Here is a 14,220-nt window from a genome sequence, read left to right as displayed (position 1 = left end):
CCCGCGTGGCTAGCGTCGTCTGCGGTTGCATGCGCCTCCTCTTCGGCCACCTCCACGTCAATTTCTGCGAATAGAACGTCCCACTCTCCTGCAAGACACGCATCTGCCATTGCTCGTGGCGGATCTCGTGGGCATAGCGCATGGACTGGTACAACGCCCGCTGCTCATCCATAAAGCATGTATCCTCCACGACCATGGCCGCGACGGCATAGTCGTTCGCCTACTCGCGGGCGATTTACCTCTCCACAAGTCGGTGCCCATCGAGGAGCCGAAGGTTATAGCTTTGGTCCTCCAGTGCTTGCTGGAACGCCGACATCGACAACACTTGTAGCTCTTCCACCATTGTGGCGTCGAAGTGCACCCGCGCCTTCTCCAAGGTGATGTCGACATGGACCGGCTGCCAAGCTCGTCGTCGTACGCCTCGACCATCATCTCGCCCGTGTCGCTGCCCTCCGGCGAGCTCGCCGACGAGCCAACCTCTATCCGGCTAGCAGGGTGGGCCTGCCAGATGGCCACAATGCCGGTCAACTCCCGTTTTCTGCTCTATCGTGAGCCTCTCCCACATCTCTCTAAGGTCATGGCAGAGGGTGGTGTCGTGTTGAACGTTTCGGCCAAGGAGGGGCCGTTTAAATAACTAGTGTCAGCCAGGCCAAGTGGGTTCCTCTTTCGCCGCGCCTGTTTAATGCCGGCAGGTGAACGAACAGGAGCCGATTTGAACATGGGTCAGAGTCGTCCAGTCCCGTTTGTTCATGTGTCTTCAGCACTCGAAACGGGCGTGGAGACTCTACCTCCACCAACGTAGCCGACTAGGATTTGTAACCCTAGCCCCCCCCTATGCTATATAAGCCAGGGCCTGGGCTAGTCGATAGACGGAATGGAATTCCTTGGTTCACATATGTACTTTGTATACCCCCTATCACAATATACACTAGTATGAGTAGGGCATTACCTCGATCGTGAGGGACCGAACCTGGGTAAACTCTGTGCATGTTTCCCCTTCGACCTAATCGCAACGCCGGGATACCCTACCGACGGATCTACCTGAAGGAAATATGCCCTAGAGGCAATAATAAAGTTGTTATTCATATTTCCTTATATCATGATAAATGTTTATTATTCATGCTAGAATTGTATTAACCGGAAACTTAGTGCATGTGTGAATACATAGACAAAACATAGTGTCCCTAGTATGCCTCTACTTGACTAGCTCGTTAATAAAAGATGGTTATGTTTCCTAACCATAGACATGTGTTGTTATTTGATGAACGGATCACATCATTAGGAGAATGATGTGATGGACAAGACTCATCCGTTAGCTTAGCATTATGGTCGTTACAATTTCATTGCTACTGCTTTGTTCATGGCTTATACATGTTCCTCAGACTATGAGATTATGCAACTCCCGAATACCGGAGAACACCTTGTGTGCTATCAAATGTCACAACGTAACTGGGTGATTATAAAGATGCTCTACAGGTGTCTCCAAAGGTATTTGTTGGGTTGGCATAGATCGAGATTAGGATTTGTCACTCCATGTATTGGAGAGGTATCTCTAGGCCCTCTCGGTAATGCTCATCACTATAAGCCTTGCAAGCAATGTGACTAAAAAGTTAGTTACGGGATGAAGCATTACGGAACGAGTAAAGAGAATTTTTGGTAACAAGATTGAAATAGGTATGATGATACCGACGATCGAATCTCGGGCAAGTAACATACCGATGACAAAGGGAACAACGTATGTTGTTATGCGGTTTGACCGATAAAGATCTTCGTAGAATATGTAGGAGCCAATATGAGCATCCTGGTTCCGCTATTGGTTATTGATCAGAGATGTGTCTCGATCATGTCTACATAGTTCTCGAACCCGTAGGGTCCGCACGCTTAACGTTCGATGACAATTTATATTATGAGTTATGTGTTTTTGATGACCAAAGTTTGTTTGGAGTCCCTGATGAGATCACGGATGTGACGAAGAGTCTCGGAATTGTCGAGACATAAAGATTGATATATTGGAAGGCTATCTTCGGACACCAGAAAGGTTTCGGAAAGGTTCGGGCATTTTTCAGAGTACTGGGAGGTTACCGGAACCCCCCTGGGGAAGTAGTGGGCCTTAATGGGCTTTAGTGGAAAGGGGAGGAGGGCCGCAGGGTGGCCGCCCCCCCCCCCTTGGCAGGTCTGAATTGGACTAGGAGGGGGCGGCGCCCCCCTCTTTCCTTCTCCCTCTCCTACTCCTTCCCTCTCTCCCCCTCTTGGGAAAGGAAGGGGACTCCAACTAGGATTGGGAATCCTAGTTGGACTCCCCATGGCGTGCGACCCTCCTAGCCTCCGGCCTCCTCCCTCCATCCTTTATATACGAGGGCAGGGGGAACCCCAAGGCACAACAGTTATTCTCTTAGCCGTGTGCGGTGCCCCCCTCCATAGTTTAACACCTTAGTCATATCGTCGTAGTGCTTAAGCGAAGCCCTGCGCCGGTAACATCATCGACACCGTCGCCATGCTATCGTGCTAACGGAAGTCTCCCTCTCCCTCAACTGGATCAAGAGCTCGAGGGACGTCATCATGTTGAACGTGTGCTGAACACGGAGGTGCCGTACGTTCGGTACTTGGATCGGTTGGATCATGAAGACGTTCGACTACATCAACGGTGTTACTAAATGCTTCTGCTTTCGGTCTACAAGGGTATGTGGACATACTCTCCCGTCTCGTTGCTATGCATCTCCTAGATAGATCTTGCATGATCGTAGAAATTTTTTTGAATTACTACATTCCCAACAGTGGCATCCGAGCCAGGTCTATGCGTAGATGTTATTTGCACGAGTAGAACACAATGAGTTGTGGGCGATAATAGTCATACTGCTTACCATCAATGTCTTACTTTGATTTGGCGGTATTGTTGGATGAAGCGGCCTGGACCGACATTACATGACCGCGTTCATGAGACTGGTTCTACCGAAGTACTTTGCACATAGGTGGCTGGCAGGTGTCTGTTTCTCCAACTTTAGTTGAATCGAGTTTGACTACGGCCGGTCCTTGTTAAAGGTTAAAACAGCACACTTGACAAACAATTGTTGTGGTTTTGATGCATAGGTAAGAACGGTTCTTGTTAGAAGCCCGTAGCAGCCACGTAAAACTTGCAACAACAAAGTAGGGGACGTCTAACTTGTTTTTGCAGGGCTTGTTGTGATGTGATATGGCCAAAACATGATGTGATATAAATTGTTTTATAAGATGATCATGTTTTGTAACAGAGTTATCAGCAACTGGCAGGAGACAAATGGTTGTCGCTTTATTGTATGAAATGCAATCGCCATGTAATTGCTTACTTTATCACTAAGCGATAGCGATAGTCGTAGTAGCAATAGTTGGCGAGACGACAACGATGCTACGATGGATATCAAGGTGTCAAGCCGATGAAGATGGAGATCATAACGATGCTTCGGTGATGGAGATCATGAGCACAAGATGATGATGGCCATATCATGTCACATATTTTGATTGCATGTGATGTTTATCTTTTTATGCATCTTATTTTGCTTAGTACGACGATAGCATTATAAGACGATCCCTTACTAAATTTCAAGGTATAAGTGTTCTCCCTGAGTATGCACCGTTGCTACAGTTCATCGTGCCGAGACACCACGTGATGATCGGGTGTGATAAGCTCTACGTTCACATATAATGGGTGCAAACCAGTTTTGCACGCAGAATACTCGGGTTAAACTTGACGAGCCTAACATATGCAGATATGGCCTCAAAACACTGAGACCGAAAGGTCGAACGTGAATCATATAGTACATATGATCACCATAGTGATGTTCACCATTTAAAACTACTCCATCTCACGTGATGATCGAACATGGTTTAGCTGATTTAGATCACGTGATCACTTAGATGACTAGAGGGATGTCTGTCTAAGTGGTAGTTCCTGAGTAATATGATTAATTGAACTTTAATTTATCATGAACTTAGTTCTGATAGTTTTTGCATGTCTATGTTATTGTAGATCAATGGCATGTGCTACCGTTCCCTTGAATTTTAATGCGTTCCTAGAGAAAGCTAAGTTGAAATATGATGGTAGTAATTACACGAACTGGGTCCGTAACTTGAGGATTATCCTCATTGCTGCATAGAAGAATTACGTTCTAGAAGCACCGCTAGGTGCAAGGCCTGCTGCAGATGCAACTGCAGACGTTATGAATGTGTGGCAGAGCAAAGCTGATGACTACTCGATAGTTTAGTGTGCCATGCTTTACGGATTAGAATCGGGACTTCAAAGACGTTTTGAACGTCATGGAGCATATAAGATGTTCCAAGAGTTGAAGTTAATATTTCAAGCAAATGCCCGAGTTGAGAGATATGAAGTCTCCAACAAATTCTATAGCTGCAAAATGGAGGAGAATAGTTCTGTCAGTGACCAATACTCAGAATGTCTAGGCACCATAACCACTTGACTCAGCTGGGAGTTAATCTTCCTGATGATAGTGTCATTGACAAAGTTCTTCAATCACTGCCACCAAGCTATAAAGGCTTCGTGATGAGCTATAATATGCAAGGGATGACGAAAACGATTCCCGAGCTCTTCGCAATGCTAAAGGCTGCAGAGGTAGAAATCAAGAAGGAGCATCAAGTGTTGATGGTCAACAAGACCACTAGTTTCAAGAAAAAGGGCAAAGGGGAGAAGGGGAACTTCAAGAAGAATAGCAAGCAAGTTGCTACTCCCGTGAAGAAGCCCAAGTCTGGACCTAAGCCTGAAACTGAGTGCTTCTACTGCAAAGGAACTGGTCACAGGAAGCGGAACTGCCCCAAGTATTTGGCGGATAAGAAGGATGGCAAAGTGAAAGGTATATTTGATATACATGTTATTGATGTGTACCTTACTAATGCTCGTAGTAGCGCCTAGGTATTTGATACTGGTTCTGTTGCTCATATTTGCAACTCGAAACAGGGGCTATGGATTAAATGAAGATTGGCTAAGGACGAGGTGACGATGCGCGTCGGAAATGGTTCCAAGGTCGATGTGATCGCCGTCGGCACGCTACCTCTACATCTACCTTCGGGATTAGTTTTAGACCTGAATAATTGTTATTTGGTGCCAATGTTGAGCATGAAAATTATATATGTATCTTGTTTGATGCGAAACGGTTATTCATTTAAATCAGAGAATAATGATTGTTCTATTTATATGAGTAATATCTTTTATGGTCATGCACCCTTGTTGAGTGGTCTATTTTTATTGAATCTCGATCATGGAGATACACATGTTCATAATATTGAAGCCAAAAGATGCAAAGTTGATAATGATAGTGCAACTTATTTGTGGCACTGCCATTTAGGTCATATTGGTGTAAAGCGCATGAATAAACTCCATGCTGATGGGCTTTTGGAATCACTTTATTATGAATCACTTGGTGCTTGCGAACCATGCCACATGGGCAAGATGACTAAAACTCCATTCTCTGGAACAATGGAACGAGCTACTGACTTATTGGAAATAATACATACTGATGTATGCGGTCCAATGAGTGTTGAGGCTCGTGGCGGGTATCGTTATTTTCTTACCTTCACAGATGATTTGAGTAGATATGGGTATATCTACTTAATTAAGCATAAGTCTGAAACGTTTGAAAAGTTCAAAGAATTTCAGAGTGAAGTGGAAAATCATCGTAACAAGAAAATAAAGTTTCTACGATCTGATCGTGGAGGCGAATATTTGAATTACGAGTTTGGTCTTCATTTGAAACAATGTGGAGTAGTTTCGCAACTCACGCCACCTAGAACACCACAGCGTAATGGTGTGTCCGAACGTCGTAATCATACTTTATTGGATATGGTGCGATCTATGATGTCTCTTACTGATTTACCGCTATCGTTTTAGGGTTATGCTTTAGAGACGGCTGCATTCACTTTAAATAGGCCACCATCAAAATACGTTGATACGATGCCTTATGAACTGTGGTTTGGCAAGAAACCAAAGTTGTCGTTTCTTAAAGTTTGGGGTTGCGATGCTTATGTGAAAAAGCTTCAACCTGATAAGCTCGAACCCAAATCGAAGAAGTGCGTCTTCATAGGATACCCAAATGAAACTATTGGGTACACCTTCTATCACAGATCCGAAGGCAAGAAATCGTTGCTAAGAATGGATCCTTTCTAGAGGAGGAGTTTCTCTCGAAAGAAGTGAGTGGGAGGAAAGTAGAATTTGATGAGGTAATTGTACCTTCTCCCGAATTGGAAAGTAGTTCATCATAGATATCAGTTCTAGTGATTCCTACACCAATTAGTGAGGAAGCTAATGATGATGATCATGAAACTTCAGATCAAGTTACTAACAAACCTCGTAGGTCTTCCAGAGTACGGTCCACACCAGAATGGTACGGTAATCCTATTTTGGAAGTCATGTTACTAGACCATGATGAACCTTCGATCTATGAGGAAGCAATGATGAGCCCAGATTCCGTGAAATGGCTTGAGGCCATGAAATCTGAGATGGGGTCGATGCATGAGAACAAAGTATGGACTTTCGTGGATTCGCCCGATGATCGGCAAGCCATAGAAAATAAATGGATCTTCAAGAAGAAGACTGACGCTGATGGTAATGTTACTGTTTACAAAGCTCGACTTGTTGCGAAAGGTTTTTGACAAGTTCAACGAGTTCACTACGATGAGACTTTCTCACCCGTAGCGATGCTTAAGTCTGTCCGAATCATGTTAGCAATTGCCGCATTTTATGATTATGAAATTTGGCAGATGGATGTCAAAACTGCATTCCTTAATCAATTTCTTGAGGAAGAATTGTATATGATGCAACCAGAAGGTTTTGTCGATCCAAAGGGTGCTAACAAAGTGTGCAAGCTCCAGCAATCCATTTATGGACTGGTGCAAGCCTCTCGGAGTTGGAATAAACGCTTTGATAGTGTGATCAAAGCATATGGTTTTATACAGACTTTTGGAGAAGCCTATATTTACAAGAAAGTGAGTGGGAGCTCTGTAGCCTTTCTAATATTATATGTGGATGACATATTGTTGATTGGAAATGATACATAATGTCTGGATAGCATAAAAGGATACTTGAATAAGAGTTTTTCAATGAAAGATCGCGGAGAAGCTGCTTACATATTGGGCATCAAGATCTATAAAGATAGATCAAGACGCTTAACTCGACTTTCACAAAGCACATACCTTGATAAAGTTTTGAAGAAGTTCAAAATGGATCAGTCAAAGAAAGGGTTCTCACCTGTGTTACAAGGTATGAAGTTGAGCCAGACTCAATGCCCGAGCATTGTAGAAGATAGAGAAAAAATGAAAAGCATTCCCTATACTTCAGCCATAGGTTCTATGATGTATGCAATGTTCTGTACCAGACCTGATGTGTGCCTTGCTATAAGTATAGCAGGGAGGTACCAAAGTAATCCAGGAGTGGAGCACTGGACAACGATCAAGAACATCCTCAAATACCTGAAAAGGACTAAGGACATGTTTCTCATTTATGGAGGTGACAAAGGGCTCGTCGTAAATGGTTACGTCGTTGCAAGCTTTGACACTGATCTGGATGACTCTAAGTCGCAATTCAGATACGTATTTATATTGAATGGTGGAGCTGTCAGTTGGTGCAGTTCCAAGCAGAGCGTCGTGGCGGGATCTACGTGTGAAGCGGAGTACATAGCTGCTTCGGAAGCAGCAAATGAAGGAGTCTGGATGAAGGAGTTCATATCCGATCCAGGTGTTATACCTAGTGCATCGGGTTCAATGAAAATCTATTGTGACAATACTGGTGCAATTGCCTTGGCATAGGAATTCATATTTCACAAGAGAACCAAACACATCATGAGACGCTTCAATTCCATCCGGCACCAAGTCGTGGAGGGAGACATAGAGATTTGCAAAATACATACGGATCTGAATGTTGTAGACCCGTTGACTAAGCCTCTTCCATGAACAAAACATGATCAGCACCAAGACTCCATGGGTGTTAGAATCATTATTGTGTAATCTAGATTATTGACTCTAGTGCAAGTGGGAGACTGAAGGAAATATGCCCTAGAGGCAATAATAAAGTTGTTATTTATATTTCCTTATATCATGATAAATGTTTATTATTCATGCTAATTGTATTAACTGGAAACTTAGTACATGTGTGAATACATAGACAAAACATAGTGTCCCTAGTATGCCTCTACTTGACTAGCTCATTAATCAAAGATGGTTATGTTTGCAAACCATAGACATGTGTTGTCATTTGATGAACGGGCTCACATCATTAGGAGAATGATGTGATGGACAAGACCCATCCGTTAGCTTAGCATTATGATCGTTGTTGTTTCATTGCTACTGCTTTCTTCATGACTTATACATGTTCCTCGGACTATGAGATTATGCAACTCCCGAATACCGGAGGAACACTTTGTGTGCTATCAAACGCCACAACGTATCTGGGTGATTATAAAGATGCTCTACATGTGTCTCCGAAGGTATTTGTTGGGTTGGCATAGATCGAGATTAGGATTTATCACTCCATGTATCGAAGAGGTATCTCTGGGCCCTCTCGGTAAAGCTCATCACTATAAGCCTTGCAAGCAATGTGACTAATAAGTTAGTTACGGGATGAAGCATTACAGAACGAGTAAAGAGACTTGCCGGTAATGAGATTGAACTAGGTATGATGATACCGACGATCGAATCTCGGGCAATTAACATACCAATGACAAAGGGAACAACGTATGTTGTTATGCGGTTTGACCGATAAAGATCTTCGTACAATATGTAGGAGCCAATATGAGAATCCAGGTTCTGCTATTGGTTATTGATCGGAGATGTGTCTCGATCATGTCTACATAGTTCTCGAGCCCGTAGGGTCCCCACGCTTAATGTTCGATGACGATTTGTATTATGAGTTATGCATTTTTATGACCGAAGTTCACGGACGTGACAAGGAGTCTCGAAATGGTAGAGACATAAAGATTGATATATTGGAAGGTTATGTTTGGACACCAAAAAGGTTTCGGAAAGGTTCGGGCATTTTTTGGAGTACCGGGAGGTTACCGGAACGCCCCGGGGGAAGTAGTGGGCCTTAATGGGCTTTAGTGGAAAGGAGAGGAGGGCCGCAGGGTGGCCACGCCTCCTCCCTTGGCAGGTTCGAATTGGACTAGGAGGGGGCGGCGCCCCCCCCCCCCCTTTCTTTCTCCCTCTCCTACTCCTTCCCTCTCTCCCCCTCTTGGAAAGGAAGGGGACTCCAACTAGGATTGGGAATCCTAGTTGGACTCCCCATGGTGCGCGCCCCTCCTGGCCGTTGGCCTCCTCCCTCCCTCCTTTATATAGGGAGGCAAGGGGCACCCCAAGGCACAACAGTTATTCTGTTAGTCGTGTGCGGCGCCCCTCCACAGTTTAACACCTCGGTGATATCTTCGTAGTGCTTAGGCGAAGCCCTGCGCCAGTAACATCATCAACACCGTCGCCACGCCGTCGTGCTGATGGAACTCTCCCTCGCCCTCAGTTGGATCAAGAGCTCGAGGGACGTCATCGTGCTGAACGTGTGCTGAACACGGAGGTGCCGTACGTTCGATACTTGGATCAATTGGATCGTGAAGATGTTCGACTACATCAACCGCGTTACTAAATGCTTCCACTTTCGGTCTACAAGGGTACGTGGATACACTCTGCCGTCTCATTGCTATGCATCTCCGAGATAGATCTTGCGTGATCGTAGGAAAAATTTGAATTACTGCGTTCCTCAACCTACCGGATTCACTTCGACATGCAACAACATGCTGCATACCTCAGACATGTGGTGGATGCTTCAACTGTATCAACAAACCCAAAAATAATTCATATAATTAAACAGTGGCCTACTCCAGCAACATCGAAGAAAGTCTGCAGTTTTCTAGGCTTTGCAGGGTACTATAGAAAGTTTGTCCAACATTTTGGGATCATAGTAAGACCCTTGTTCAACCATATGAATAAAAATCAACCGGTTTTGTGGATGATGACACCAATCAAGCATTTGAGTTACTCAAGCAACGAATTATCTCTACACATGTTCTGCAATTCCTAAACTTCACTAAACCCTTCACCGTCGACACTGATGGGTGTGATTATGTAGTCGGAGCTGTTTTACAACAAGGTGGGCATCCCATTGCTTACATGAACAGGCCACTAGGTCCGAAAAACAGAGGGTTATCTGCATATGAAAAAGAATGTATGGGCATCTTGATGGTTGTCAAACAATGGTGACCATATCTCCATGTAGATGGATCTGTAACTAGGACAGACCAAATAAGCCTAGTTCACCTTGATAGTCAATGCTTGTTGACATCATGGCAGCAAAAAGCATACACCAAACTGCTCGCCTTATGCTACATTTTTTGTCGACAACTCCAACAACGCATCCGATGCTTTGTCCTGTCGCAAGCCTGTTGAAGTCATGTTATCTTTAGTCGTTGCCTGCCAACCAGTTTGGCTTGAGGATATATCCACCAGGTACACAACAATCCCGCATGCGAAAATGATCAATGCTTAGTCAAAGATGGCCATTCTACATGGCCTACTTTATTTCCGCATTTGCCTCTAGCTCGCGGTGCCCCTGCTCTACAACAAAGCATACCCCCATGTTTTCCACACAACATAGTCGGTGGGTATTTCGACTTTCCAGTCACATACCGCCGTCTCTGGCTATCGTTTGCTTGATCAAAGATGAAGGAACAACTGCACTAATATGATAAATCATGTAAAAATTTCCAACAAGCTAAACCGGAACAAGCCAAATACCCCGTCCTCCTAGAACCAATTCCTCTTCCATACAGTGCCTAGAAGGTGCTAACCATGAATTTCATTGATGGTCTTCCACAATCACGGGTTTAACCGCATTTTGGTGGTGGTTGGTAAGTTCGCTCACTATGCATGCTTTCTTCCTTTGAATCATCCCTTCACAACCGCTAAAGTCGCTCACTCATAGATTGGCTAGAAGAACACAAGTTCATGCAGTAGATCCTAAGCAACACCTGCATCGTGCACGTAACATCATGAAAGTGCAAGCCTACAAGAAGCACACCGAGCGTACATTCAACATTGGCGACACCGTCTTCGCATGCTCCAGCCCTACATTCAAGCTTCCATTGAAAGGCGCGCCAACAAGTTATCATTTCGCTACTTCGCCCCCCTTCAGAAGTCTTCTTACTACTCGTCAAAAAAAGTCTCCTTCCTCCTCACGTGATGTGTTGCTGGTCCGCCCCGATTCCTATGGCTTCTGGGACATGAAGGTGTGGAGGATCTCTGTCCCTGTTGGCGGGAGGGGCCCCGATCTCGTTTTTTGTTAGGCTCAACATCTTTGTTGGGGCTATGTGGCGGTGGTGATGTCCCTAAGTAGGAATAATGTTGCCCATGTCCGATCCCCGCCCTGATGGTGTGTCTAGTACCGTCGGAGGGCGTGTGGAGGTGTGTCGCCATCGGATCTCAAGATTTGGTCGGTGTGGTCTTCACTGGATCTATTTGGATCCAGTTTTCGTTCATGTGGTTACATGTTTGACCTTTCCGATCTACGACTCTCTTCATCAGTGATGGTTGCTGCTCTGGTGCGGTAGTCCTTTGGGACCTTAGCACGACGACTTCCCGACTGTCTATTGCAACAAGGTTTGCCCGGCTGCAGTGAGGGAGTGGCGATGACGACGGCGTGCCTTCGGCTCGCTCCAGTGCTTGTAGTCATCACTAGGTGATCCATGGACCTGGTTCTAATATTACCTCTAGTGTTCTCTGTATTGCCATAATTGATTAATGAATAAATCAATATTTTCTCTTGCAAAAAAAAAAAACGCTCACCTACGAGCTCGACCTCCCCAATGAGTCCAAGGTACAACCGTTGTTCCACATCTCCCATCTACGCAAATTCCCTGCGCCTGGGATGACGGCCACGACGGACCTTCCGGCGCCATCATCAACATCAACGAGGCCGATTGAGATCCTTGATAAGAAACGGTGCCACACTCTCACTGGTGGAACATGAGCAAGTCCTGATCAGCTGATTTGATCCATCCGTTATGGACACCACCTGGGAACATACTACAAACCTGTCCAAGCGCTGTCCAGAGCTCTTGACCTGAGGATAGGTCAACTCTCAAGGATCGGGGGATGTCAAGACCCCAAATGCCTCAAGCCCTCAACAACCCAGAACGTGGCCATGGCAGCCAACACGGCTGGCAGCGAAGCAGAAAAACGCTGCCACGACAGCTAAAAATAGTGCCATGGCAGCCACCGGAACCGACCGTGAGAAGAGGCGCGTCACCACAAGGCTAACCTGGCCGGTGCAACCAAACCGGAGATACATCAGTTCGGACTGGGTCAAAAGCACCAAGGCTCGAGCCAACACATCACCCGCGAGAGGTGTTTGACGCACCGATAGATATTAAGAGCATCTCTAACAGGCGCGCTATATAAGCGACGCGCTAAAAACGTAATGCTTTTAGTGCGCGCGCTACCGCTCCGGGCGCTTCAGCGGACGCGCAAAAACCGCGCGCAGGGCATATCTAATTCAGCGCGTGGGCGAAAACGCCATCGCGCATGCTTATTTGCTGCGCCCGCTCCCGCGCGCTGGATTCTCGAGCGCTCGCTCGCAACTCCACCTACCCATCCAGCCGCTGCCGCCACCGCCGCCCGCGCCACCCTATTTCTTCCGTCGACCGCCCGCGCCACCCCATCATGATTTGTGCGTTTGATGTTGTATTGTTGGATGTTGTATTGTTGAATTATTTGTTGTATTTGATGAAATATACTACTCCCTCCGTTCCTAAATACTTGTCTTTCTAGAGATTTCAACAAGTGACTACATACGGTGCAAATGAGTGAATCTACACTTTAAAATATGTCTACATACATCCGTATGTTGAGTCCATTTGAAATGACTAGAGAGACAAGTATTTGGGAACGGAGGGAGTATTTGTTTGAGTTGTAATAATAAATTAAATTATTTATTATTGATTTATTTTGTTTGTGTTTGATCTTCTAGCTTGTGTTTGGAGCGCATATGTTGTTTGTGCAAGAGCACGCGCTGCATTTTAGCGCGGCAGCTGGAGCCAGCGCTATGAGTCGCGTCAAATCTGACGATGGGCACGCCGCAAACCAGTTTTTAGCGCGCCGCGCATTGGGTGGCTGTTGGAGATGCTCTAAAGTAGGCTCGGGGAAAAGGTGCTGTTATGGAGGGACAAGTGGATTCACGGCGTCGCGGCGGCCGACATCGCAGCACTGTTTGTGGCTTCGATGCAGACCAGAACTGTCAACAATCGTATGGTACAGAAGGCCCTTGAGGATGGCAGATGGATGAATGACTTTGAGGCAGTAGCGGAGCTAGCGAATTGCTAAAGCCCGGGCACAATGTAAGCTAAAGTATATTTTGGCCTTCCAAAAAAATACCAAGTATCACATATCTCACAATGTGCTCAATTCTGAAATTTGAACAAACCTCATTTGAATCGACACAATCAATGCTAAATAGCATCTTTTTTTCATTAAATTACAGATAATGACTCACCTAATAGTCGGGTGCCGCGGTAGCCCTCTTTTACAGTATGGTGCCGGCCGCCTCTTGGTCATGGCTTTGTGTGGCAGTGCTACTGGCACCGCTGAAGAGCCACCGCCCGCCGGAGCCGGAATGAAATTTCTACGGGAGGAGCCGCTACCTGGGCGCTTGCACTTTCGATCGTACTTGACCCTCGCCCGCCTTGCCCGGTGGAGTAATGGCCCTGCCGCGTGCCAACACTATTGCGGACCCTTCATCGATGCCCTCCGGCAGTCCGCCCTCCACCAGTCGGCAGATCATCTTTGAGAACGGAGTACCGAGCTAGGGTTTAGGCGTGCCGCGTGAGCGCACGCTCCCATCTCCCGGATTTTCTCGCCTCTGCTCGACAGGCAACAAATCGATCAATTGGTGTCCTGATTTTCTCGAGTTTGTTGTAGCCCACGTTAGGAAAGGGTGCATGGCCTCCTGGTTGTTCTTATAAAGGCCCAATAGACAACAAAATGACCACCCTGGCCCAGTTAAAGAGCAATTTTCCTGCAGCGTATTTTCACGAGTTTTCAGCGTATACGAGCAACTTTTGCGATTCCTGCGGCTCCGGGAGCTCGCCAACGTTTTGGAAAGTGGCGGCGTCGAGCCCGGGCACGTGTGCCCGGACGGTAAAATCGCCCTTGCTTTGAGGCCAACATATCTTTTACCGCGCAAATCCAGTGCATGCATCTTTG

The 14,220-nt window shown here is 45.9% G+C and overlaps 1 pseudogene; it reads left to right on the top strand.

The window, feature by feature from the left end:
• The first annotated feature begins 388 nt into the window (after positions 1-388).
• LOC119309748 overlaps positions 389-14,220 on the top strand; it is a 47,522-nt pseudogene continuing 33,690 nt past the window's right edge.

Source organism: Triticum dicoccoides, chromosome 5B, assembly GCF_002162155.2.
Source record: "Triticum dicoccoides isolate Atlit2015 ecotype Zavitan chromosome 5B, WEW_v2.0, whole genome shotgun sequence".
Classification (NCBI taxonomy): Eukaryota; Viridiplantae; Streptophyta; class Magnoliopsida; order Poales; family Poaceae; genus Triticum; species Triticum dicoccoides.
Note: the sequence above shows the minus strand (reverse complement) of the source record. Positions and strands in the feature narration are given on the sequence as shown.